General features: G+C 47.3%; 1 pseudogene; it reads left to right on the top strand.

The window, feature by feature from the left end:
• Nucleotides 1-25313, top strand: part of LOC115636545 — a 1011845-nt pseudogene that overhangs the window by 898 nt on the left and 985634 nt on the right.

Here is a 25313-nt window from a genome sequence, read left to right as displayed (position 1 = left end):
TGTATAATCTAAAATTCTCCTGCAAAATGACAGTTGTGCAAATCCTTCTGTGGCTGGATCGTTCTTGTGTTTTTAAGTACAAAATAAATATGTATAATGAATTTAAAAGTATGTAATTAGTAATTTGATAGGTTGGGTGGTGCCTCTTTTTATGTGTTTGCTCCCCTGATGTTAGAAGCTGGCTATGCTGCTGCTGTAGAGGGCTCATCACCCAGTAGCTGGGGGCCACCATGCAGGCTCGGCAGGGCTGCTGGCCACACGGCCAATGGGTGTGGGTGGGCTGGCTGGGATCTCCAGAGTCACGTCTCAGGGATCTGCCCCGCTCCCTAGCACTGCTCCAGCTCTGAGCTGTCTCCACTGCCTAGGACCTGTGGGGCCCCACCTGGCTCCCTGGGGGAAGAGCCATCTGGGATTGGTGAAGAGGCTGGGCCAGTCTCAGCCAGTCACAAGGGACAGTGGGGTGTGGGGGAGGCTTAGCTGGGTTCTGAGGGAGCCTGGCCCGGGTACGCTCTGCTCCTGCTCCAGCCTGGCTGAGTGCACCACTCCAAAGGGGCTGGAGTTATCCTGCCCCAGGACCTGCTCTAGCTGCGCTGCCAGCTCAACCTGGCAGACTCAGTCACCTCCCATCAAGGCTGGCTATTGTGGCTGGGGGTTAGGATGTGGGAGAGTAGGTCTCTAGTGGGTCTGGGGGGATGTTGGGCAGTGGGGGGGTGGGGAGATCTGTGTGTGTTGGGGGGCTGTGCAGTGGGGGAGATCTGTGTGTGTCGGGGCACTGGGAAGTGTTGGGGGGTCTGGGCGGGGCACTGCAGTTGTGGTGGGGCGGTGGAGGTCACTGGGCAGTGAGGGGAACTGTGGGGGGCTCTGGGCAGGGAGGTGCAGGGCACTGTGCAGTTGTGGGAGGTCTGTGGAGGGTGTTCAGCTCGAGGGGCACTGGGCAGTGAGAGGATCTATGGGGGAGTTTTGAGTGGGTGAGGAAGTGGTCTGGGAGGGCACTGGACATGGAGGTTTATTGGGGTCTCTGGGTGGTGTGGCACTGGGCGTAGGGAATCAGAGGGGTGCTCGGCAGGGGGGTAGCATGATGCAGCATGGGCCCACCCCCAAGGGGAAGAAGCATGGTGGCAGCGCAGGGCCGGGCTGGACAGCCTGGGTCTGGCAGCTCCTGGTTTGTTAACAGTGACCTTGTACTGGGCTGGGTGGAGTGGGGCTGTCCCTGCCATACCATGACCCATCTCCCATTGGCCCCGGGTAGCCCCTTGCTCTGAGGACTCTGCCCTCCCTGCCTCATTTCCCCGATGGGGGCCCACAAATATGTTTAGCACCGGGCCCACAAAAGGTTAATCTGGCCCTTTTTGGGGTGCAGGCTCAGGGATAGAGATGGGATGCAGGAGGGTTGCAGGCTATGGGGAGTTTGAGTGAGGGGTACAGGCTCTGACCTGGGGCAGGGGATTGGGGTACAGGAGGGAGTTCGAACATGTGGGCTCTGAGAGGGAGTTAGCAACTCAGCATGCTGTATAAGAGAAAAGAACTGCAGTGATTTCATATAGACATAGAAACTGATAGAAAACACTTTTACATAGTCAAAATGTGAGAGGCAGAGTTTGAGGGAGGATGGGGGCGTCTGGACAATATTTCACCACATTCAGTGTCCTGGCTGGAGCAGTAACAGCCCCGCAACACTTCTATAGGATAGAGAGGAGCTACGGTGTCTAAGATTTGACAATCTAGGAATTGGGCTGCCGGTGCCTTTAAGACCCAGCCCCAGGAACCCCACCCCTTCCTACGGGGCTGACATTGCAGCGTTCTGTGAGCAGGACGAAAACAGCCTCCCCCCCACGCCCCGAGATTAGCGAACACAGCCGGTGGCTCATCCCAAGGGGTCACTGTTCCCCCCTCCCCCTCCCTAAAGGGAGTTTTGTCCCCGCACAGGGTCTGGCAGCGTCTCCTCCTGCCCCGCCAGGCTTAACCCCGGCTCCCACTCCCGATTATTCCCCTTCAGCCCCTCTCCTGCCACTACCTACAGCAGCTTGATCCCCCCGGCCAGTAAATTTCTGCCCCCTGCTCAGACCCTGGCAGCCCCCCCCCCACTGCGATTTGCCCCCTTGGTGATTTTAAACCCCTCTAAAGAGGAGGCAGCAAATCGTAAGTAGAAGTGAGGGCAGAGAGAGGGCAGCGGCGACAGCGAAGGTCACTGGGCATGCGCAGTTCGGGTGAGCTCAGTGCAGCCAAAGTAGGGAATCGGGAGCGGGAGCTTTTTGCATCTGGAGCCGCCCTGGGGCTGCCCCGGGATCTGCCCGCCCCCCCTGCGGAGCTGCAGCCTCCAGGTACCGGAGCGAGTCCCGGGGGCGGGGCCGGGGCAGGGCCCGGGTGGTGACTCTGCCCCAGTGTCTGGGGGGGACCCGGCATCTCGCAGCGCTGGGATCTGCTCCCTGGGGGGCAGCACTCGTGGGGGGCTTGGAGCTGCTGCCCTGGAAGGGGCCCCCGGGCCCGGCCAGGCTCTGCCCTGGGGCCCGGCCCCATTGGGGTCCCCACATGGAGCCAGGCGGGGGCTGCCCGGGAGGGGGGGTGGGACCGGGCTGGGGGGGAGACCTGGGAAAGGGGCAGGTGGAAAATGTCTGTGCAGCCTGGGCATGGCTGGGGGAGGAGAAGAGCAGGTGACCCCCCGAGGAGCGGGAGGGGGGGGGCTGAGATCCCCTCAGATTTACCTCTGCTCCCTCCCATGGGGACCCCCCCATCCTCTCCTGTCCTGCTCCTCTTTCTCTAGAAAGCAACGAGCAACGCCCATGGTAACCCCCCCCCTTCCCTGAAATCCCTGAGAAGTTCCCTGTTCTCCTCCCCTGATTGTGCCCCATTTTCTCTCCACTTCGTCAGTGTCCAATTCAAATCTCGGGTTTGGGGTGTTTCCCCACATTTTTACCTGCAGAGATTTGTCCTTGGTTAGGTGGGAAATGGTTCCCGTGAGTGATTTCTGAACTGGGCAAAAGGTTAATGGGCAGAGGCTCGGGGAGCCCTGAGACAGGGGCACCTCTGGGCTGGGCTAGGGGGGCCACTCTCTGCTGGCAACAGGGCGTGGGAAGGGCCAGGAAGGGGAGGGAGGAGCAACCGTCCCCCGTGGAGATGGCCCAGCCCCAGGTTTCCCAGTCCAGCTACTTCACCTCACTCACCCTGCCCAACCCAGCAGCCTCCCCATCACCTGCTAGTCACATTCTCAGACCTCACTGTCGGTCCCTCCCCATAGCCATTGACATTCTGACTCCAGCCCCACTCCTTTCCCCTCTGAAAACCACATCTCCCAGGGCTCCCGGCTGGCCATGTGAATGTGTGACAAGAAGAATCTGTCCCATTCTGATTGAATATTGCTGTATAATCCCCTCAAATTTCCCCTCTTTTCTCTTGAACTGTTGAACGATGACATAAAATCTCCCCAGATGTTGGTGCTTCTCTCTCACTTTAGCAAAGATTTAGTTTGTGCCCCATTTTCTCCTCAGTTCTGAAATACTGATATCAAATTCTTGATAATCTTCCTGCTTTTCTCTCCAGGTGTCTGTCTGAGATCAGAGCTCTTATGCTGAGTGTGGCTCAGGCCTTGCTTGAGATCAGGTCCCCCAGTGTGCCAGGCACTGCACAAACCCTGACTGAGTTTGGGGCACTGCTTGTGCCAGGTACTGCACAGACCACTGCAGAGAGCAGGGATCTTGTTGTGCCAGGTACTACAGTGACCCTGACTGAGCTCTGGGCCCCTGTGGTGCCAGGCCCTGCATCAACACCAAGTGAAATCAGGCTCCCATTGTGCCAGGTGCTGCAGAGACAGCAAACAAAATCAGGGACCTTGTTGTTCCTGGAATTGCAGAGACCCCAGGTGAGATCTGGGCCCTGTTCTTCCAGCTGCTGCAGAGACCCCAACAGAGGTCAGACCCCACTGTTGCTGTGGAGCCCCCAACTGAGATCTGCACCACTGTTGTGCTGGGAACTGCAGAGAGCCCACAGACATCATGTCCCCTATTGTGCCAGGTAAAACTGAGACCTGGACCGAGATCATGGCCCCCCTTGTGCCGGGCAGCGCACAACTGCGGCCCAGATAGCTGCCTCCATTTTCCAGGGTACTTGAGAAACCTCGACTGAGATCTGTGTCCCCGTTCGACCTGGCCCTGCACTGACCCCGACCCAGATCATGTCCCACCACTGTACTGGGCACTGCACTGACCCTTACAGATCCTGCCCCCACATTTTACCAGATACTGCAGGGACTCCAAACAAAATCCGGGATCTTATAATGCTGGGAGTTGCAGAGTCACCAACTGAGATCAGGCCCCTGTTGTGCAGGACTCTACACAGACACCGAGATCAGGGTTCCCATTGTGACTGGTGCTGCACAGACACCAAGGGTATCTCTACCCTGCCACTAAAAACTCCCAGCTGGCCCTTGCCAGCTGACTCAGGCTCACAGGGCTCAGGCGAAGGTTTCTGTTTAATTGCACTGTAGATGTCTGAGCTTGGGCTAGAGCCAGGCTATAGAAGTGTCATAAACAGATAGTTAAGGGTTAATGCCTCTTTTATCTGTAAAGGGTCAAGAAGTTCACCTAGCCTAGCTGACACCTGATCAGAGGAACCAATGGGGGAACAAGATGCTTCAAAAGGAAGGAGGGAAGTTTTCCTTTGTTTAGAGTCTCAGTTTCAGCCGAAGTGAAAAAAATCAAGGAACCAGCCTCTTATCAGAGTAGTAAGTTTTAGAAAGGGATAAATAGGTTTATGTTTGTTTTCTTTGTAACTTGTCTTGATACCATTAAGGGAATTATCAAATTTGGATATTCTTGTGTGTATTAAGATTTTTGCCCAGGAACATCCTCTGTGTTTTGAATCTGTTGTCTGTGAGAGTAGCCTGTATGCTAATCTCTCCCAGAGGGTTTTCTTTTGCCTTTCTTTTCTTTAATTAAAAGCCTTTTTCTTAATACCTGATTGATTTTTTTCCTTGTTTTTAGATTCAAGGGGGTTGGATCTGGATCCACCAGGAGTTGGTAGGAGAAAGGAGGGGGGATGGTTAATTTCTCCTTGTTTTAAGATCCAAGGGGTTTGGATCTGTGTTCACCAGGAAATTGGTGAAGTCTCTCAAAGCTACCCAGGGAAGAAAAGTAGTGCTTGGGGGGTAGTGGCAGTGATACCAAATCTAAGCTAGTAATTAAGCTTAGAAGTGTCCATGCAGGTCCCTACATCTGTACCCTAAAGCTCAGAGTGGGGAAGGAACCTTGACATGGTGAGCAGCAGTGAGGGATTTTTTAGGAACCAAAAGCCAGATTTTTTTTTTTTTGTTCCTTTTGAGATGCTGGGGAAGCAGTGAAGGAGAGAGACCCTGAAAGCAAACAGATAAGAGATTCTAACAGAGGGCTTTTTGTTAGAAGAGAAGCTCCAGCTGTGATCACTGGAGGGTCATTAACATATTGCCAAGACAAGTAACAAAACCTGTTCTACTTGTTTTTTTTCTAAAGTGTCACATTACAGTAACCAAAAATTCCAAGCTGCCCCCCTGCCCCCCTCAGATAGCTAAGGTAGGCCAGGGGGAAAATGTCAGGCAAAGAAAAAAAAACCATACAACGGCAGCTAGAGTTAGCCAAACTCCAGGCTGAGGAGAGCCAAAAGGAATGTGACAGACAGATGGCCAGGGCTGAGGCTGCACACAAAAGAGCTGTGGAGGAGAAACACAAAGAGATGGAGGCGAGAGAAAAAGAGATGGAGGAGAGGGAAAGAGAGAGAAAGCATGAGCTGGAATTAGCAAGGGCTAAGCAGGATGTACCAGCCAACCCTAACAACTCTTCTCCAGGTACTGTTTCCCATTCCAGAAAATTCCCCACCTACAAGGCAGGTGATGATACTGAGGCCTTCTTAGAAAATTTTGAAAGGGCCTCCCTTGGGTACAGCATCTCTACAGACCAGTACATGATGGAGCTGAGGTCACAGCTTAGTGGACCCTTAGCAGAGGTGGCGGCTGAAATGCCTAAGGAACGCATGAACGATTATAAACTTTTTCAAACCAAGGCCAGAATCAGAATGGGGCTAACACCTGAGCATGCCCGTCGGCGGTTCCGAGCCCTAAGGTGGAAACCAGATGTGTCATTTCCCCGACACGCCTACCACATTGGAAAGAATTGGGATGCCTGGATATCAAGAGCAAGTGCTGAATCTGTGGAAGCTCTGTGCTTCCTAATGCAAAAGGAGCAGTTCTTAGAGGGTGTTCTGGAGGAAACAGAAAGGTATATCCTAGATGGGAAGCCCCAAAACTGTAACTGAGGCGGGTGAGATTGGAGCCAAATGGGTGGAAGTGGCAGAAAAGAAAAAAACTACTAGCAGTTGGAGCGAATATCAGAGAGAGCAAACTGAAACTAAACCCTATCACCGGTGGCAATCCAAGGTCCCACCTACAACCCAAGGAAAGCCCCAGACACCTTATTGTCCCACCTCACCAGTCTCCAGCAACCCACCTTGTCCTAGTAATCAGTCAGCTGGGAGATGTTTTAAATGTAATGAACTGCGACATATAAAGGCCCACTGCCCCAAGAACCCCAACCGATTACAGTTCATTACACCACAATCGCACCAAAGATCCCCAGGCCCAGCTGCCTCTCAAATACCCTCAGAGTGAAGGGAAACCTTGAGAGTGGGCTGAAGAAGATTATCACGTGGAGAGACACTGGGGCACAAGTGTCAGCTATCCACCAATTCTTAGTGGATCCCCAATTCATCAGCCCAGAGGCCCAAGTGACAATTCACCCATTCATGTCAAAATCTTTAAACTTGCCTTCAGCTGAGTTGCCTATCCAGTACAAGGGCTGGTCAGGAATGTGGACATTTGCAGTCTGACAATTATCCCATCCCCATGCTACTAGGAAGACTTGGCCAACCATGTGAAGCTGGCCAAGAGGGTAGGAATGCTCACACGCAGCCAGGCCAAGCAAGCTTCCACACCCATCCCTGTTCCTGAGCCGTCCACCAGGGCCCCTTCTGTGTTACCAGAGACCCAGACAGAGGTGGTGGAACTGGATCTTCTACTCATAAATGCTTCAGCCGCAGTGAATCCAGTCCCAAAACCGGAACTGGTAAATCAACCAGCACCAGAACTGTTGCCAGCACTGACTCCAGCACTTGCAAACCCATCTACAACTCCAACGCCAGAGGGCACCAGTGGGCCTGAACTGGCAGAAGCAGCAGATAACCCTACCCCAGAGGCTCAGTCAGAGCCTGAAATATCACATAGTGCACCAGTGGAGAGCGGTTCACAATCAACTAAAACAACCCCATCACCTACATCGCTTCCACAGGGTCCAAGCACAAGTCCACAGTCTAAGGAGGAGCTGATGTCTCCAGCATCAAGGGAACAGTTCCAGACTGAGCAGGAAGCAGATGACAGACTTCAGAAAGCTTGGGTGGCGGCACGGAGCACCCCACAGCCTCTTAGCTCTTCTAACCGATCCCGATTTGTTGTATTTGGGTTTGTTTAGTTTGGAAAAGAGAAGACTGAGAGGGGACCTGATAGCAGTTTTCAGGTATCTAAAAGGGTGTCATCAAGAGGAGGGAGAAAACTTGTTCACCTTGGCCTCCAATGGTAGAACAAGAAGCAATGGATTTAAACTGCAGCAAGGGAGATTTAGGTTGGACATTAGGAAAAAGTTCCTAACTGTCAGGGTAGTTAAACACTGGAATAGATTGCCTAGGGAAGTTGTGGAATCTCCATCGCTGGAGATATTTAAGAGTAGGTTAGATAAATGTCTATCAGGGATGGTCTAGACAGTATTTGGTCCTGCCATGAGGGCAGGGGACTGGACTCGATGACCTCTCGAGGTCCCTTCCAGTCCTAGAGTCTATGAGTCTAGAACAAGGACTTTTATACAAGAAGACTATTTCTGGTGGACACCAGGAAGACTGGCGTCCTCAAAGACGGTTGGTAGTTCCAACTAAGTACCGGGTAAAGCTCTTAAGCTTAGCCCATGATCATCCCAGTGGCCATTCTGGGGTGAACAGAACCAAAGACAGGTTGGGTAAGTCCTTCCACTGGGAGGGGATGGGCAAGGACGTTGCTAATTATGTCCGGACTTGTGAGGTGTGCCAACGAGTGGGAAAGCCCCAAGACCAGGTCAAAGCCCCTCTCCAGCTACTCCCCATAATTGAGGTCCCATTTCAGCGAGTAGCTGTGGATATTCTGGGTCCTTTCCCAAAGAAGACACCCAGAGGAAAGCAGTACATACTGACTTCCATGGATTTTGCTACCCGATGGCCGGAAGCAGTAACTCTAAGCAACACCAGGGCTAAAACTGTGTGCCAGGCCTTAGCAGACATTTTTGCCAGGGTAGGTTAGCCCTCCGACATCCTTACCGATTTGGGAACTAATTTCCTGGCAGGGACCATGAAAAATCTGTGGGAAGCTCATGGGGTGAATCACTTGGTTGCCACCCCTTACCACCATCAAACCAATGGCCTGGTGGAGAAGTTTAATGGAACTTTGGGGGCCATGATAGGTAAATTTGTAAATGAACACTCCAATGATTGAGACCTAGTGTTGCACCAGTTGCTTTTTGCCTACAGGGCTGTACCACATCCCAGTTTAGGGTTTTCACCATTTGAACTTGTGTATGGCCATGAGTTTAAGGGGCCATTACAGCTAGTGAAGCAGCAATGGGAGGGGTTATTGCCTTCTCCAGGAATTAACATTCTAGACTTTGTAAGTAACCTACAAAGAACCCTCCGATACTCTTTAGCCCTGGCTAAAGAAAACCTAAAGGATACTCAGAAAGAGCAAAAAGCCTGTTATGATAAACTTACCAGAGAGCATCCCCTTCAAAGTAGGAGACCACGTTATGGTCTTAAAGGCGCTACAGACCCATAAGATGGAAGCGTCATGGGAATGGCCATTCACGATCCAAGAGCACCTGGGAGCTATTAACTATCTCAGAGCATTCCCTACCTCAACCCTAAAGCATACCATGTTAATTCTCTAAAGCCCTTTTATTCCAGAGAATTAAAGGTTTGTTAGTTTACAGCCCAGGGAGGAGATGACGCTGAGTGGCCTGAAGGTGTCTACTACGAAGGAAGAAGTGACGGTGGCGTGGAAGAGGTGAACCTCTCCACAACCCTGAGACGTCTGCAGCAGCAACAGATCAAGGAGCTGTGCACTAGCTTCGCCCCATTGTTCTCAGCCACCCCAGGATGGACAGAACGGGCATACCACTCCATTGACACAGGTAACGCTCACCCAATAAGAACCCAGCCCTACCGAGTGTCTCCTCATGCCCAAGCTGCTATAGAACGGGAGATCCAAAGCATGCTACAGATGGGTATAATCTGCCCCTCTAACAGTGCATGGGCATCTCCAGTGGTTCTAGTTCCCAAACCAGATGGGGAAATACGCTTTTGCTTGGACTACCGTAAGCTAAATGCTGTAACTTGTCCTGACAACTATCCAATGCTATGCACCGATGAGTTATTGGGAAAAATTGGGACGTGCCCAGTTCATCTCTACATTAGACTTAACCAAGGCATACTGGCAAGTACCGCTAGATGAACCTGCCAAGGAAAGGTCAGCCTTCATCACCCATGCAGGAGTGTATGAAGTTAATCTGCTTCCTTTTGGGCTGCAGAATGCACCCACCACCTTCCAAAGACTTGTAGATGGTCTCCTAGCAGGATTGGGAGAATCTGCAGTTGCCTACCTTGATGATGTGGCCATTTTTTCCAACTCATGGGCAGAACATCTAGAGCACCTGAAAAAAGTCTTTGAGCGCATCAGATAGGCAGGACTAACTGTTAAGGCTAAAAAGTGTCAAATAGGCCAAAACAGAGTGACTTACCTGGGGCACCAGGTGGGTCAAGGAACAATAAATCCCCTACAGGCCAAGGTAGATGCTATCCAAAAGTGGCCTGTCCCAAAGTCAAAGAAACAGGTCCAATCCTTCTTAGGCTTGGCCAAATATTACAGGCGATTTGTACCACACTACCGCCAAATCGCTACCCCACTGACAGACCTGACCAGAAAGACACAGCCAAATGCAGTTCAGTGGACTGATGAGTGTCAGAAGGCCTTTAACGAGCTTAAGGCCACACTCATGTCTGACCCTGTGCTAAGGGCCTCAAACTTTGACAGACCATTTCTAGTAACCACAGATGCATCTGAGCATGGTGTAGGAGCAGTTTTAATGCAGGAAGGACCGGATCAAGAATTCCATCCTGTTGTGTTCCTCAGGAAGAAACTGTCTGAGAGGGAAAGCCACTGGTGAATCAGTGAAAAACAATGCTACGCCATTGTGTATGCCCTGGAAAAGCTACACCCGTACGTTTGGGGACGGTGTTTCCAGCTACAAACCGACCATGTTGCGCTAAAGTGGCTTCATACTGCCAAGGGAAACAACAAAAAACTTCTTCGATGGAGTTTAGCTCTCCAAGATTTTGATTTTAAAATTCAACACATTTCAGGAGCTTCTAACAAAGTAGCGGATGCACTCTCCCGTGAAAGTTTCCCAGAGTTAACTGGTTAAAATTGTCCTTAAAATGTGAGAAATCTTGTAGTTTTACATAATTAGTAGTATATGTAAAGGTGCATGTGTTTTATTAATCTGTTTATTCTAAAGTTCTAGGAAGAAATCACCACCAGCGTGGTTCAACACTGTCTGAGATTTGGGGGGCGTGTCATAAACAGATAGTTAAGGGTTAATGCTTCTTTTACCTGTAAAGGGTTAAGAAGTTCACCTAGCCTAGCTGACACCTGACCAGAGAAACCGATGGGGGAACAAGATGTTTCAAAAGGAAGGAGGGAAGTTTTCCTTTGTTGAGAGTTTCAGTTTTAGCCGAAGTGAAAAAGATCAAGGAACCAGCCTCTTATCAGAGTAGTAAGTTTTAGAAAGAGATAAATAGGTTTATGTTTATTTTCTTTGTAACTTGTCTTGGTACCATTAAGGGAATTATCAAATTAGGGTATTCTTGTGTGTGTTAAGATTTTTGCCCAGGGGAACATCCTCTGTCTTTTGAATCTGTTGTCTGTGAGAGTAGCCTGTATGCTAATCTCTCCCAGAGGGTTTTCTTTTACCCTTCTTTCTTTTCTTTAATTTAAAAGCCTTTTTCTTAATACCTGATTGATTTTTTTCCTTGTTTTTAGATTCAAGGTGGTTGGATCTGGATCCACCAGGAGTTGGTAGGAGAAAGGAGGGGGAATGGTTAATTTCTCCTTGTTTTAAGATCCAAGGGGTTTGGATCTGTGTTCACCAGGAAATTGGCAAAGTCTCTGAGGGCTACATAGGGAAGAAAAGTAGTGCTTGGGGGTGGTGGCAGCGATACCAAATCTAAGCTAGTAATTAAGCTTAGAAGTGTCCAGGCAGGTCCCCACATCTGTACCCTAAAGTTCAGAGTGGGGAAGGAACCTTGACAAGGACCCTGCGAGGTGGGAGGGTGCCAGACCTTGGTCTACAGCCCCAGCCAGAACATAGACACCACAATTAAACAGCCCCACAGCCTGAGCCGTGTGAGCCCAAGTCAATGGGCACGGGCCAGCCGCCGGTGTCTGACAAGTTTGCATAGAGAATTTGGGGCAAAACTGGGAACTGAATCCAGATTGTTTGAATTCTTGCCTCTCCCCATAACCCCAAGCCCAGCTTGTGTGTGTACAGTGTTCTTTTGGTCTGTGTATACTTTGCATTGGCTTCCAAGGGAAGCTGTGGAATTTCCTTCATTGGAGGTCTTTTAAGACCAGGTCAGAGATACACCAGTCTGAGAATGTCTAGGGATACTTGGTTCTGCCTCAGCATAGGAGGCTTGAGTAGATGACCTCTCAAGATCCCTTCCAGGCCTACATTGAAATAATTCTCTTTTGTGCTGTGTCCTGATCTATGCTGAGCTGTTTGCATGGTGCCTTTTGGAACTATGATGTACCATGCTGTGTTGCATAGTTTTATGGTGCGTTGTTTTGCCTCAGCTTGTTTGGTGTCTGTGCTGCGTTGGTTTGAGCTGAACTCTTTTGCATTGTGTACTTTTGTCCTAGGATGTCATAGTTTGCATCGTGTTGCTTTCTTTTCCTTTTGTATTGTCATTTTATGCTGTGGAGTGTAGGCTGTGGTTTTTTCCCCCCTGAATTGCCTGACATTATGTTGTAGTGGGTTTTATTCTGTATGTTGTGTTTTTATATGTATATTTTGCATAGCATCCTAGAAAAGTAGAGCTAGATAAGACCTCAAGATGTCATCAAGTCCAGCTCTCTCTGCAGAGGCAGAACCAAGTATATGTAGTTATTCTCTGACAGAGCTTTGTCCTGCTTGTTCTTAAAAACTTCCAAGGAAAGAGACTCCACAGCCACCTTTATAAGACTATTCCAGAGCTGAACTACCTTAGCTCTGATAACACCCACACAGATTTTCATGGTGAGCAGCTCTGGAGAGAGAGGAGACCCCAGTGAGTGGGCAGCTGGGTAAAGAGACTAAAGTTGGGAGGAGTAACATTGACGTGTCCAAGGTCACCCAGGCTGTCTGTGACCGAGCTAGACATAGGTTCTAATGCTACCATACTGCTGTTTCTGAAGGTCTCTGCCACACTGATGTTTTAGGTACTTGTGCAAACCCTTAATGTAGACAGAATTTACACTAGTGCACTGTGATTGGTACTGGTGCACCGTGTCCCAGTTTGAAAGTTTAAGGTGGTGGGGGAAGTGACCTCACAGAGGCTTGAGGCTGGCTGAACAGTGCAGTTGGCAAGGGAGGGGCAGCAGTGAGTGCTGGAGGTATGAGCCAGGAGCACAGCCCCACAGGACTGGACACTGACTTCTCTTGACCCTGGGGACACACCCCCAGCAAGGTGGTTTGTCCACGGATGCACAGGCTGTCTTGGCAGGGCAGCTCATTTGCAGTCCCTGAACACCTCTTCCTGCAGCCTAATACATTGTGCTCTGGGGATCTTTCCAGGCTGTGGGTGACGGGGCTCTGGAGTTAACAGGGTCTGTTTCTGGCTCTGTCACGGACCTGTTTAGTTACCTTGAGGAAGTCACAGCCCCTCTCTCTGTAACATTGTCTTCAGTGACTTGAGAGCATGAGCACCAGCCTCAAGCAGATTGGTGAGAGCAGGGCACAAACCCCAAATTGGGTGTGAGGTCTGTATGGAGATTCCACCAATCAAGAATCCAGTGTAAACGCTTCAGGCACTGTAACAGCATTAACATGGAATCACAGACAGTCCCTTTGGGTGATCCCATATATCTCACCAGGCAGGTGAGCTCACCTTTGTGACAGATGGTCCCTTACACCCCCAACATGCTATAAAAACTCCACTGCCCATGTGGGTCACAATAACTGGTTTTCTGCATATAAAAGCCAGGGCTGGTGTTAGGAGGCAGCAAGCAGGGCAACTGCCTGTGGCCCCTACAAAGCTACATTAATTAGGCTTTGGCTTCAGCCCTGGTGGTGGGGCTATGGGCCCTGAACTTCAGCTCCATGCGCTGGGACTTTCTGCCCTGGGCCTCAGTGAGTCTAATGCCGGCCTTGCTTGGCAGGCCCCTGAAAGCTGCTCACAGCCCCCCAGAGGGCCCCAGACCCCTGGTTGAGAACCACTGCCTTACCTCACAAATTACAGCAATTTAGATTACTGCCAGACCCAAAGGACCAGTCACTTCCTTAGGTCAATTGAATCTTAGATTTCCCAGCAAAGACAACACTTGTAGCCAGTCCTGTCATAACCTGTATTAAGATTTATTTGAAAGGAAACGAGAATTATTTACAAAGTTAAAGCAGGTAATCCTATAGATGCAGACGAGTTGCAGTCTTAGATTTCAAAGGTAATAGAAGATTCTATAATAAGCAAGCTCTACATATTCTTTAGGACTAACCCTGGCTAAGCAGCTGGGGATGTCTTCCTTATACCTAGAAACTTTGCCCCCCAGAGTCCAAGCAGCATACAGATAATCAGTTCCTTCGGTATGGGGTCTTTAATCCCCTTCCTGCCATGTGCTCTGAGCGCGAAACTCAGCTAATGGGAAGTCAAGGGCACAACAACAGTCTTGTGTCTTCTTTAACGTCCCATAATAGTCTATCTGGTGTTGATGGACCTTTCCTGTCAAGTAGGGTGTAATGCATTCTGTTGCCAATCAGCACGTCACATAGGTAAAGTCTCTCTCCTGTCTGGTGATTTACAGAGTCACAGAGGCTCACAACGCAACTAGTCAGATGTTAACCCAGGCAGCAACTCATAAGCATTCAGTAAAGTCTAAACACGTTCTTATGTTCACAGTCTCTATGAGGAATATCTACTCATTTTGACTCTCTGGGGAGACACAGAAAGAAACAAGATGTGCTGTGGCAAGAAGGCCCAGTCTCAGAGCCCCTGGGATCATGCTTCCCAAAAGCTAAAACTAGGCCCAGCCGATGAAAGGGGCACTCCCGGGAGAGACTGTATAAAGGCTGGCGCATCAAATAACTTAGTTAACCTGAGAGAGCAGCCTTGGGGACAATGACAGGGAGAATCCCCAGAGTGACTCCTTTGATTCTGCTCATCTCTGGCCTTTGGTTCATAGAATCACAGAACTGGAAGGGACCTCGAGAGGTAGCTAGTCCAGTCCCCTGCCCTCAAGGCAGGACGAAGTATTATCTAGACCAGGAGTGACCAAACTGAGCTGAGGAGCCTGAATTTACCAATGTACATTGCCAGAGAACCACAGTAATACATCAGCAGCCCCCCATCAGCTCCCACCTCCTGGTCCCAGCACTTCCCACCCATGAGAAGCCACACTAATCAGCACCCCCCCCCGCACCTCCCAATCAGCTGTTCATGCTATGCAAGACACTGGGGGTGGGAGGATGGAGCGAGGGCACTGCTGGCTCAGGGAAGGGGGTGGGAAGGGGTGGAGTGGGGCCAGGGCCTGTAGCTAAGTAGTGAGCACAACCAGCACATTGGAAAGTTGGTGCCTGTAGCTCCAGCCCCAGAGGTGGTACCTATACAAGGAGCCGCATATTAAATTCTAAAGAGCCACATGTTGGCCACCCCTGATCTAGACCATCCCTGAGAGGTGTTTGTCCAGCCTGCTCTTAAAAATCCCCAATGATGGAGATTCCACAACCTCCCTAGGCAATTTATTCCAGTGCTTAACCACTCTGACAGTTAGGGAGTTTTTCCTAATGTCCAACCTAAACCTTCCTTGCTGCAATTTAAGCCCATTGTTTCTTGTCCTGTCCGCAAAGGTTAAGAAGAACGATGTTTCTCCCTCCTCCTTGAAACAAACTTTTATGAACGTGAAAGCTGGTCATATCTTCTCCAGACTAAACAAACACAATGTTTTCAATCTTCCCTCATAGGTCATGTTTTCTAGACCTTTAATCATTTTTGTTGCTCTTCTCTGGACTTTCTCCAAGTTTTCCACATCTTTCCTGAAATGTGGGGTCCAGAACTGGACACACTAGTCCAGTTGAGGCCTAATTAGTGCGGAGTACAGCGGAATAATTATTTCTCGTGTCTTGCTTACAATACTGCTGCTAATACATCTCAGAATTATACTTGCTTTTTTTGCAATAGTGTAACACTCTTGACTCATATTTAGCTTGTGATCCACCATGACTCCCAGATCTGTTTCTGCAGTACTGCTTCCTAGGCCGTCATTTCCTGTCTTGTATGTGTGCAACTGATTGTTCCTTCCTAAGTGGAGTACTTTGGATTTGTCCTTATTGAATTTCATCCTGTTTACTTCGAACCATTTTGTCCAGATGATTTTGAATTTTAATTCTATCCTCCAGAGCACTTGCAACCCATCCCAGCTTGGTATTGTTCACAAACTTGCTAAGTGTAACAGAGAGACTCTGCTACTGGGAGGGTTTCACCATGTCTCAGAGGGTTTCACCTTGGTGGGAGGGGGCTAGGCCTGTGCTGGAATATGGTCACTCTGTGCTTCACAGTGTGGCAGAACCTAGAATGTCCATTACCAGGGAAAAACGCTGGGGGCAATCGACATGTGAAAAGGACAGAAACCCTGTCTGAATTCTCTCACATTGTCCTTCTCGCCCTGGCAGGCTACAGAATATCGTCCATGTTTTGCTCCAAATCATCCTCTCCTCCTAGGGGGAAGAAAATGGCTGCAATGGAGTTGGCTCAGGTAAGAGATTATCAGGGAGCTGGTGGTGGGTTCTGCTTGGAGGGAGAGGAGCAGTAAATGTATAGGAGGGTGGGAGCTGCTAGAGGTAGTGGGAGGCAGGAACTATCTATGGTGCAGAATGGGGGGGGAAAGGATGTGACAAACCTGCTGAGACTTGTATACTCTCGAATGTGGTGGGTTGTCACCCCGGGGTGCAGTCTGGGGGGTTCTGGGAACCACTGTGCCCTCTAACCCTGAAGTTGGGCTGGCCCCTCTCACGCGGCGCTGCTGGAGATTCAGCCAGCCTCTCCAGTCCCTTTTCTTACCAACACGACAGCAGCTGGCGCCATGCATCCAACTTAACTACCTGAGTGCTTTACCTAAGCCACTCAAGGACAGATAGACGACAACAACCAATTTCCCAGCAATAAGTGATAGCAAACAGATCAAAGCAGATTACTTAACAAATAACCGAAAACTCAAACTAAGCCTAACATACTATCTGGATAGAATTTGAATTAGCAATTTCTCACCGTGACTGATGATAGAAGCAGTCTACCAAGTTTCCAAACATAAGCTAGAAATCTCTTTACCCTGGAACCAACACTTTCCCCCCAGTTCAGTCTTTGTTCCTGAGATGTTTCCAGGAGTTTTCTTGTGTGCAGAATGAGGCCAAGAGAGGATGTCACACCCTACCTTATGTAGCTTTTCCATATGGCAGGAACCCTTTGTTCCAAACTCAGTTCCCAGTCCAGGTTGTAGAAAAATACAGGTACCAAAATGGAGTTTAGTGTCATGTGGTCTGGTCACATGCTCTAGCAGGCACTGCTAAGTCATAGTAGCCATGACTCATAGGCTGGCTGAAACATTCACAGGAAGGCTAAGCTATTCCGTGGTCCATTGTCTTTGTTGATGAGCCATCATCACTGTCTGGCTTCTTTGTTGGACCTGAAAGGCTCGTTGTGGGTGTTACCCAGAGTAAGCACATTTGAAAGACAGATGCATAGTCAATATCCTTAACTTCAGATACAAACATGATACATGCACACAAATAGGACAATCATATTCAACAAATCATAACTTTTCCAATGACACTGAACATGATGCGTCTTGCATAAAATGCATCATAATTATGACCGTATCATATTATAATCATACCACTATGCTGAATATGGGGTGTAGTGTGAGATAAGGCCTAATTTCAAGACACAGGTGTTGGGAATGGAACTTCCCCTCTTTGTGGAACAGGAAATAACCCTCTAGCCAGGACTGGGAATACTTCCCAGACTCCCAGTGCTGAAACCTGAACCTACTGACACTTCATTAGTTACCACCATCCCCAATCTTTGTGGCAACTGCAAACTTTATCAGTGATGATTTTATATTCTCTTCCAGGTTGTTGATAAGAATGTTAAATAGCACAGGGCCAAGAACCAATCCTTGTGGGAACCCCCTAGAAAGAAATCTACTCAAGCATTGTTCCCCATTTACAATCATAGTTTTTAATCTATTTAATGTATGCTCTGTTTATTTTGTATCTTTCTAGTTTTCTAGTCAAAATGTTGTATTGAGCCAAGTAATATACCTAAACTTCTGTAAGGCATATGACATCAATACTATTAGTTGCAACCAAACTTTTTATCTCATCCAATTAGGATATCCAGTTAGTTTGATTGGATCTGTTGTCTCTGAACCTTTGTTAATTGGTATTAATTATATTACCCTTCTTTAATTCTTTATTAATTAAATCCATATTCACTGCTCCATTAACTTGCCCAATATCGGACTAACATTCTTGTAATTAGCTGGGTCATCTCTTTTATACTTTTTAAATATTGGCACAGCATTAGCTTTATTCCAGTCTTCTGGAATTTCCCCATTGTTCCAAGTCCGAATTAAAATCAATATTAACAGTCCTCCACACTCCTCCACCAGGTCTTTCAAAGCTCTTGGATACAAGTTATCTGGACCTGCGTCTTTAAACATGTCTAACTGCAATAGCTGCTGTTTAACATCCTCGTGAGTTATTGTTGGGATGAAAAGACTGTCGTTGTCAACATCTTATATGATTACATCATCTCTTTTTCTCCAAATCCAGGAGAGAAATATTTGTTGAACACTTTTACATCTTCATTATTTTGATAATTCTGCCATTTCCATCTAGTAATTTACCACTACCATTGTTAGGGATTAATTTTGTACTTAATATACTTTTTAAAAACTTCCTTCTTCTTTTCATTAATTGATCATTGCTTTCTAGTAGCTTCCTTTACCAATTTTCTACAATTCTGACGTTCTAACTTATATTATTTAATATTGACTTCCTCTTTCTTCCATTTATTTTATTTGGAGAGTGTTGGGATTCCTACCAGGGAGCCACCATCAGGTTCCAGAGACAGCCCCATCTCCTATATCTAGCCTGGCTAGTAGGTATGCGATAAATGTGAAGACCCTGCCTCTGTCTGTCAGCTAGGAGAGACAAAGATTTTCTCTTTCTGCCCTCTGATGCCTCCTGGCTGTTTTAAGCAAGTTGGGGTGAGACTGTGTTAACATGTGCCTCCTGGAGCTTCCGTTTACCTAGTGCTGCTGTTCCATGAATAGTGGAGTTGTGAGTGGGGCAGCAGGTAGTGAGTATTGGACTCTTGCTATTTCAGGGGCCGGTGACCTTCGAGGAGGTGGCTGTGTATTTCACCAGGGAAGAGGCGGCTCTGCTGGACCCCACTCAAAGAGCCCTCTATAGGGATGTCATGCAGGAGAACTACGAGACGGTGGTCTTGCTGGGTAAGGAGTCCTGTCCCCTGGGTTATTACAAGCTGTGGAGTCTCTAAAGAACCTGAGTAGTGATAACTTTATACCTTAATTTGTCATCCAAGTTTTGACAAGTTTTCTGGCCCCCCTTTTTTTGCCTTATATCTCATGCACTAATATAATTTTTGGACATGTGAAATTTTGGTGCTGTCAGTCATTTTAAAATTGCATTTAATGTATCCTTATTGGCTACATTAATAACTACATTAATAACTGTAGCTTTCATGCCGTTTCCTAATTTTAAGGGTAAGATATGCCGCTTGTAGCATTCTAAATTAAGTAAACAGGTGTATGACTCATGCATGGATTGTGTGACAATTAGATGAGCTTCTCTTTTGATAGGAGAGTGTGTAATGCAGGGATAGGCAACCTATGGCACGGGTGCTGAAGGCAGCACACGAGCTGATTTTCAGTGGCACTCACGCTGCCTGGGTCCTGGCCACCGGTCCAGAGGGTTCTGCATTTTATTTAATTTTAAATTAAGCTTCTTCAACATTTAAAAAATCTTATTAACTTTACATACAACAATAGTTTAGTTATATATTATAGACTTATAGAAAGAGACCTTCTAAGAACATTTAAATGTATTACTGGCATATGAAACCTTAAATTAGAGAATGAATGAAGACTCGGCACACCACTTCTGAAAGATTGCCAACCTCTGGTATAATGTTTCCATTCAGGACCCCACCGGTGAAGGGAGAACAGAGATGTGGGATGGGGGGGAGTAGATAATTCTGGGATGCCCAGATATGGGGGGGGGTGGGCAGGGTTAGAGCTTAGAAGCAGCAGGGAGAGATGAGGTAGTGAGAGATTCTTACACTAATAAAATGTTACCAGCAGGATCTTGTAAGAGGGATAAGGCAAATCGCCACGTTTATTGCAAATACAGAAGGATAGTACTGACAGCTGTTAAAAGCATTCACTCACACAACCATTCACACAGGTTCTGCAATGATCAGTTATAGTTACCAGCCTTCAGTTGCTAGTCCTAAGTCACTGGCTAGGTGCCCTGGACACGAGATTAGAGCCAAGCCGTTCTCAGATGCGCATCCGATATTCCTGGAGGGTAGTTGCAGAACCAGAGTCAAAGATCACAGTCCCCTGGTTCCATTCTTATAGGTCTTTGGTTCAATGTAAGTCTATGGGAATTGCTCTGTCATGATTGAGAGAGCCATCAGTCAGCTTGACCGGCGGATGGTACATTCATGATGGGCAAGTGTTATGCATATGCTATCTTTTATTTCTTTTTGATGCGCCCTGGGCAGATTCCGCCTTGCCCTCCGGGGGTCATCCGTTTTCCTGCGTTATCTTCAGCCAGCAGATAGGTGTGAATCTTTCTTGAGTTTGGCTGGTACTATTTCCTGATTGATCATTTACCTGTCACAGGCACTCACTTCCACTCACCCAGCATGCTCACATTTCAGTGTTCTTGCATTCCAGTGTAACACGTTTGATTTACATGCTATTCTGTTTTCTCTCCCCCTTTACATTGCTACACAGGCACAATCAAAATTCCAAGGGATGAAAGGGTTAGTGGTAAAACAACACTGTTTCCCAAAGTCCTTATCATTCCCTGGTACAGACTTTGTCTTGTTTTTCTAAGCCTCACATAATTAGTGTTTCTGTCCTTGGGTTAGTTACAGAAATTGCTATAATAATTTACAGCAAGGCTAAAAAGCAGACACACATCCAGTCATTTAACTACTTTCTATTCACACTTTCTACACATCTAACGTTAGTATATAATGTAATACATATCTATCCCAACAAGATGTAGAGGGAACACAAGAAGCTCTCAAAGTGCCAGGAGGTAGTGCTAGCTTAGAGTAATGGGAAGAAGTGGAGAGGAGCGTGAAGGAAGGACACCGAGGAAGTGGCTCAGTCTCAGATGTTGAAGCTACATGGCCTATCCTTGTGGAAGAGTGGGACCCCTTGGGGGTCTAATGCACTCAAGTGGCACCTCCCAAGGACTGTTTAAAAGCCAGGGCATTGCACAGATGCTATGCATCCATGACAGTGTGCCAGAGGTTGAGCCTTCTGGGGAAAAGCTATAAAACAAGAAAAGAGTCTAAATGTGTATTTACCATCATCCCCTCATCAATCCTTATGGGAATCCCTGATCCATTCCATAATGTATTAAAACCTTCATCTAAGGCTTACCTCTTGGTTAGCAGGTCATGTCCATTTGTTAGAGGGTTTTCCCTTCACCCTTTCACTTCCCTGGTTTTTGTCACGCAGACCGCAAGCAGCAAAAGACCAGAAGTCCAAAGCACAGATAATGCAATGTTTATTGAGGTTATTTCCAAGCAAGCATATTCCACTACCCTAATTAACTTACACCTAGAAAAATTAATTATACAGCAGACGGAAACAAGTAGAGAACCAGATTGATTAACAATGTAAAAGTGGCATAGAATCCTGTGGCACCTTATAGACTAACAGACATTTTGGAGCATGAGCTTTGGTGGGTGAATACCCACTTCGTTAGATGCATGTAGTGGAAGTTTCCAGGGGCAAGTATGTATATGCAGGCAAGCTAGAGATAATGAGGTTAGTTCAATCAGGGAGGATGAGGCCATGTTCTAGCAGTTGAGCTGTGAAAACCAAGGGAGGAGAAACTGGTTTTGTAGTTGGCAAGCCATTCACAGTCTTTGTTTAATCCTGAGCTGATGGTGTCAAATTTGCAGATGATCTGAAGCTCAGCAGTTTCTGTTTGAAGTCTGGACCTGAAGTTTTTTTGCTGCAGGATGGCCACCTTAAGGTCTGCTATAGTGTGGCCAGGGAGTTGAAGTGTTCTCCTACAGGTTTTTGTATATTGCCATTCCTAATATCTGATTTGTGTCCGTTTATCCTTTTCCGTAGTGACTGTCCAGTTTGGCCGATGTACATAGCAGAGGGGCATTGCAGGCATATGATGGCATATATTACATTGGTGGACGTGCTGGTGAATGAACCGGTGATGGTATGGCTGATCTGGTTAGGTCCTGTGATGGTGTCGCTGGTGTAGATATGTGGGCAGAGCTAGCATCAAGGTTTGTTGCATGGATTGGTTCCTGAGCTACAGTTACTATGGTGCGGTGTGCAGTTACTGGTGAGAATATGTTTCAGGTTGTCAGGTTGCCTGTGGGCAAGGACTGGCCTGCCACCCAAGGCCTGTGAAAGTGTGGGATCGTTGTCCAGGATGGGTTGTAGATCCCTGATGATGCGTTGGAGGGGTTTTAGCTGGGGGACTGTATGTGATGGCCAGTGGAGTCCTGTTGGTTTCTTTCTTGGGTTTGTCTTGCAGTAGGAGTCTTCTGGGTACACGTCTGGCTCTGTTGATCTGTTTCCTTATTTCCTCGTGCGGGTATTGTAGTTTTGAGAATGCTTGGTGGAGATTTTGGAGGTGTTGGTCTCTGTCTGAGGGGTTAGAGCAGATGCGATTGTACCTCAGTGCTTGGCTGTAGACAATGGATCGTGTGATGTGCCCGGGATGGAAGCTGGAGGCATGAAGGTAGGCATAGCGGTCGGTAAGTTTTCGGTATAGGGTGGTGTTAATGTGACCATCACTTATTTGCACCGTGGTGTCCAGGAAGTGGACCTCTCGTGTAGATTGGTCCAGGCCGAGGTTGATGGTGGGGTGGAAGCTGTTGAAATCGTGGTGGAAGATAAAGATAAAACAATACAGAAATGAGGGTTTCAGAACCACAACCACTGATAAGTGATTTCTTGCCAGACAGGGTGCTATCAGACTAAGTTTTCTTTAACCATCTTAAGATCTGTTTCGTTATCTGGTGGTGATGGGCACTGTCAGGACAGGCTCGACTTCCTAACAGCCCAATAGCACCTTATTTCAGTGTGACTGGTTTGGGATGTGAGGATGTGACCCCTCACTTCCCAGCTTATGGCTGCCCCTGCTGCTTAGCCAAAGGCCTTAGCCTAAGAACAAGGGCTCAGACGAGCCTAGTGAGAGAAGGCCCATACACAGGCGGACCGAGATTTTGCTAGTTACAAGGGTATAAAGACAAAGTGATAAAAATACACCTAAGTTCTTGAAGTATAGGCTTTACAGGCAGGCCTGAATATCTCTATTCTAACAGTGGGTTCTACCCCTTCCCCCATTCTTTGTCTGTCTTGTCTATTTAGACTGTAAATTCTCTGTTTGCACTTTGCCTAGCACAATGGGAACTTACTGTTAGTTGGCCCTTAGACACTAAGGTAATGAATATGATTTATTATAATAAGAACTGTCCTGCCACTTTGAGCCAAGGAAGATGGCCTTGGGATGCGTAGCCTAATTTGGGATGTGTTAGTAATGTTGATTTGATTTATCAACTCGATTTATTTTGTTTTATAATTAAGTATTATTATTATTTAAAATTAATCATTTATATTAATTAATATGGGTTTAGGCTCACCAGTTTGTTTGATCAGAAGATAAAAGTTCATGTTTCAAATCAGGTTCCACAGAATTTATAAAGGGACTTTCGGGGGTATGACAGCAAGCTCACACTGAGACAGAGATAGTCATAAAGACTTTTTATTAAAATCAATGAAATAGTAAGTAAATTGTAAAACAGTTAGTTACAAAGTTACAATTGTATTACTGTTATTCAAGAGATACATATGATCATACAATATTATGTGCTGCAAACTTTGATTAATATTCATACCCTGTTTTGATAAACTGGTGTTGGCCTCGTCTCTGTCGGTTCTGGTTTCACAGCTCTTGCAGAGGAAACTAATGCAAAGAGCTGTCAAAGCTACTTTAGAATTTACTTTTTAATTCAACTAAATAATCTAATACACAAACTAAAATAAAGTTTAAAGAGACCAAGCTTAGCCGAGTCTCTTTTCAATTTAAGTTTGAAAAAAAGTAAGTGCTGCCTGTTACTAGTTAATAGCTGTTGTAGATGGATAGCATGAATACGTAGTTGAAGATGGTGAAGGGTAGTGAAGAAGGAGGAGGTCGAGGTAGGGGTGGGGTACCATAGCGAGGTAGGTTATAGAAATAAATGCCGGAAATCCTTCCTCTTATGCCCAAATTTCACTGTTTCCCCCATAGCAATGTTAGGGACGCTTACCCCATAGGCTAATAGGTATGTGCGTATGGATGACAGGTATCTGCGCACTTGTGGTGTACTTCTTAAGTCTGTGGGTACAAGTTCAAAAAATCCTCTATGCCATTCTTCACTGTCTATTGGTCTAGGTAAAGGGTCTTAGACCTAAGCATAGGCACTTTATTTGGGTATAGGAAAAACAAGTTAAAAAGGTCATCTTTGCTTTTCTGGGTAAAAGGGCACAGGATATAGATATGCTAACTTTGCTTTAGCTTAAAATGCAGGTTTTTGGCCTGTGCGTTTCTTGCATTACAGCCACATTTATTTTTAATATGAATTAATAAACCTATCACAATACAGTACTTATAAGAAAAGATATGTTTGTGCAGGCAAGCAGATTAATCCTGAGGGCTACAGATGTTACTGCTTAAAAATGAGATGGGGTTAAAACCATGGAATATTCTTTATGACATGTATCGCACAAATTCCACTGACCTCCCTTCTTTTCTTTGCCTGCAGTAGGGTTTCCAATTTCCAAACCTGATGTGATCTTGCAGCTGGAACGAGGGGAAGAGCCATGGGTCCTGGACCTCCAGGGCTCAGAAAAAGAAGTGCTCCCAAGAGCTGCCTTCACAGGTGAGGAATTGGTTAAACAACTCAACAACTGTTTAGGAATGCAGGAAACATTTGGTATGCCCTATAAAGACCCTGTGAGCTCTTCAAGTTCAGGATTCTTCCCTGCAGATGTGGAATCATTATGGCAGATGTCACTCATGACTTCCCTCCGATTCTGACTGACAACTGTCAGCAGGTCCCTCCCCAATCTCACTTTCCCCTGAGTGTTATGGTGCAATGAGGACCCAGAACTGATCCTTCCACAGAGAAGAGAGGAAGGAGTTTGGGGAAAATAAGCTCCTGATAGATTTCATCTCTCTCACATATATTTTGGTTTGTTCATCCCTTTTTCCATTCCTCTGTCTGAGATTTCCTTTCTTTCTGGTGCAGAGAGTGACCTATGTCTGGATTCTCTCTGTCTCCCATCCAGTGATGGGATGGTGAGTGAGAACGAGGAGGAGAAACCCCAGCAGGAAGATGCTGTGCAAGTAGAACCACGTGGAACATTATCAGGAAGATCCAAAGGAAGTGTTTCCAGGAGTTGTGCATTCTCACAAAACACAAAAGCCTGTGAGACTCAGCAGAGGCCAGAGGAAAACTACAGTAGCCACTCAGACCTTCTTACATGTGGCAGAATCAACTTGGAAGAGAGACGCTACGCCTGCCATGAGTGTGGGAAAAGCTTCAATCGGAGCTCACACCTTCTCAGACATCAGAGAATCCACACAGGGGAGCTGCCCTTCACATGCGCTGAGTGCGGGAAAAGCTTCAATCAG

This window comes from Gopherus evgoodei, chromosome 1 (assembly GCF_007399415.2).
Source record: "Gopherus evgoodei ecotype Sinaloan lineage chromosome 1, rGopEvg1_v1.p, whole genome shotgun sequence".
In the NCBI taxonomy this organism is placed as follows: Eukaryota; Metazoa; Chordata; order Testudines; family Testudinidae; genus Gopherus; species Gopherus evgoodei.
The sequence above is the reverse complement of the archived record's forward strand: the minus strand, read 5'-3'. Positions and strand labels throughout refer to the sequence as shown.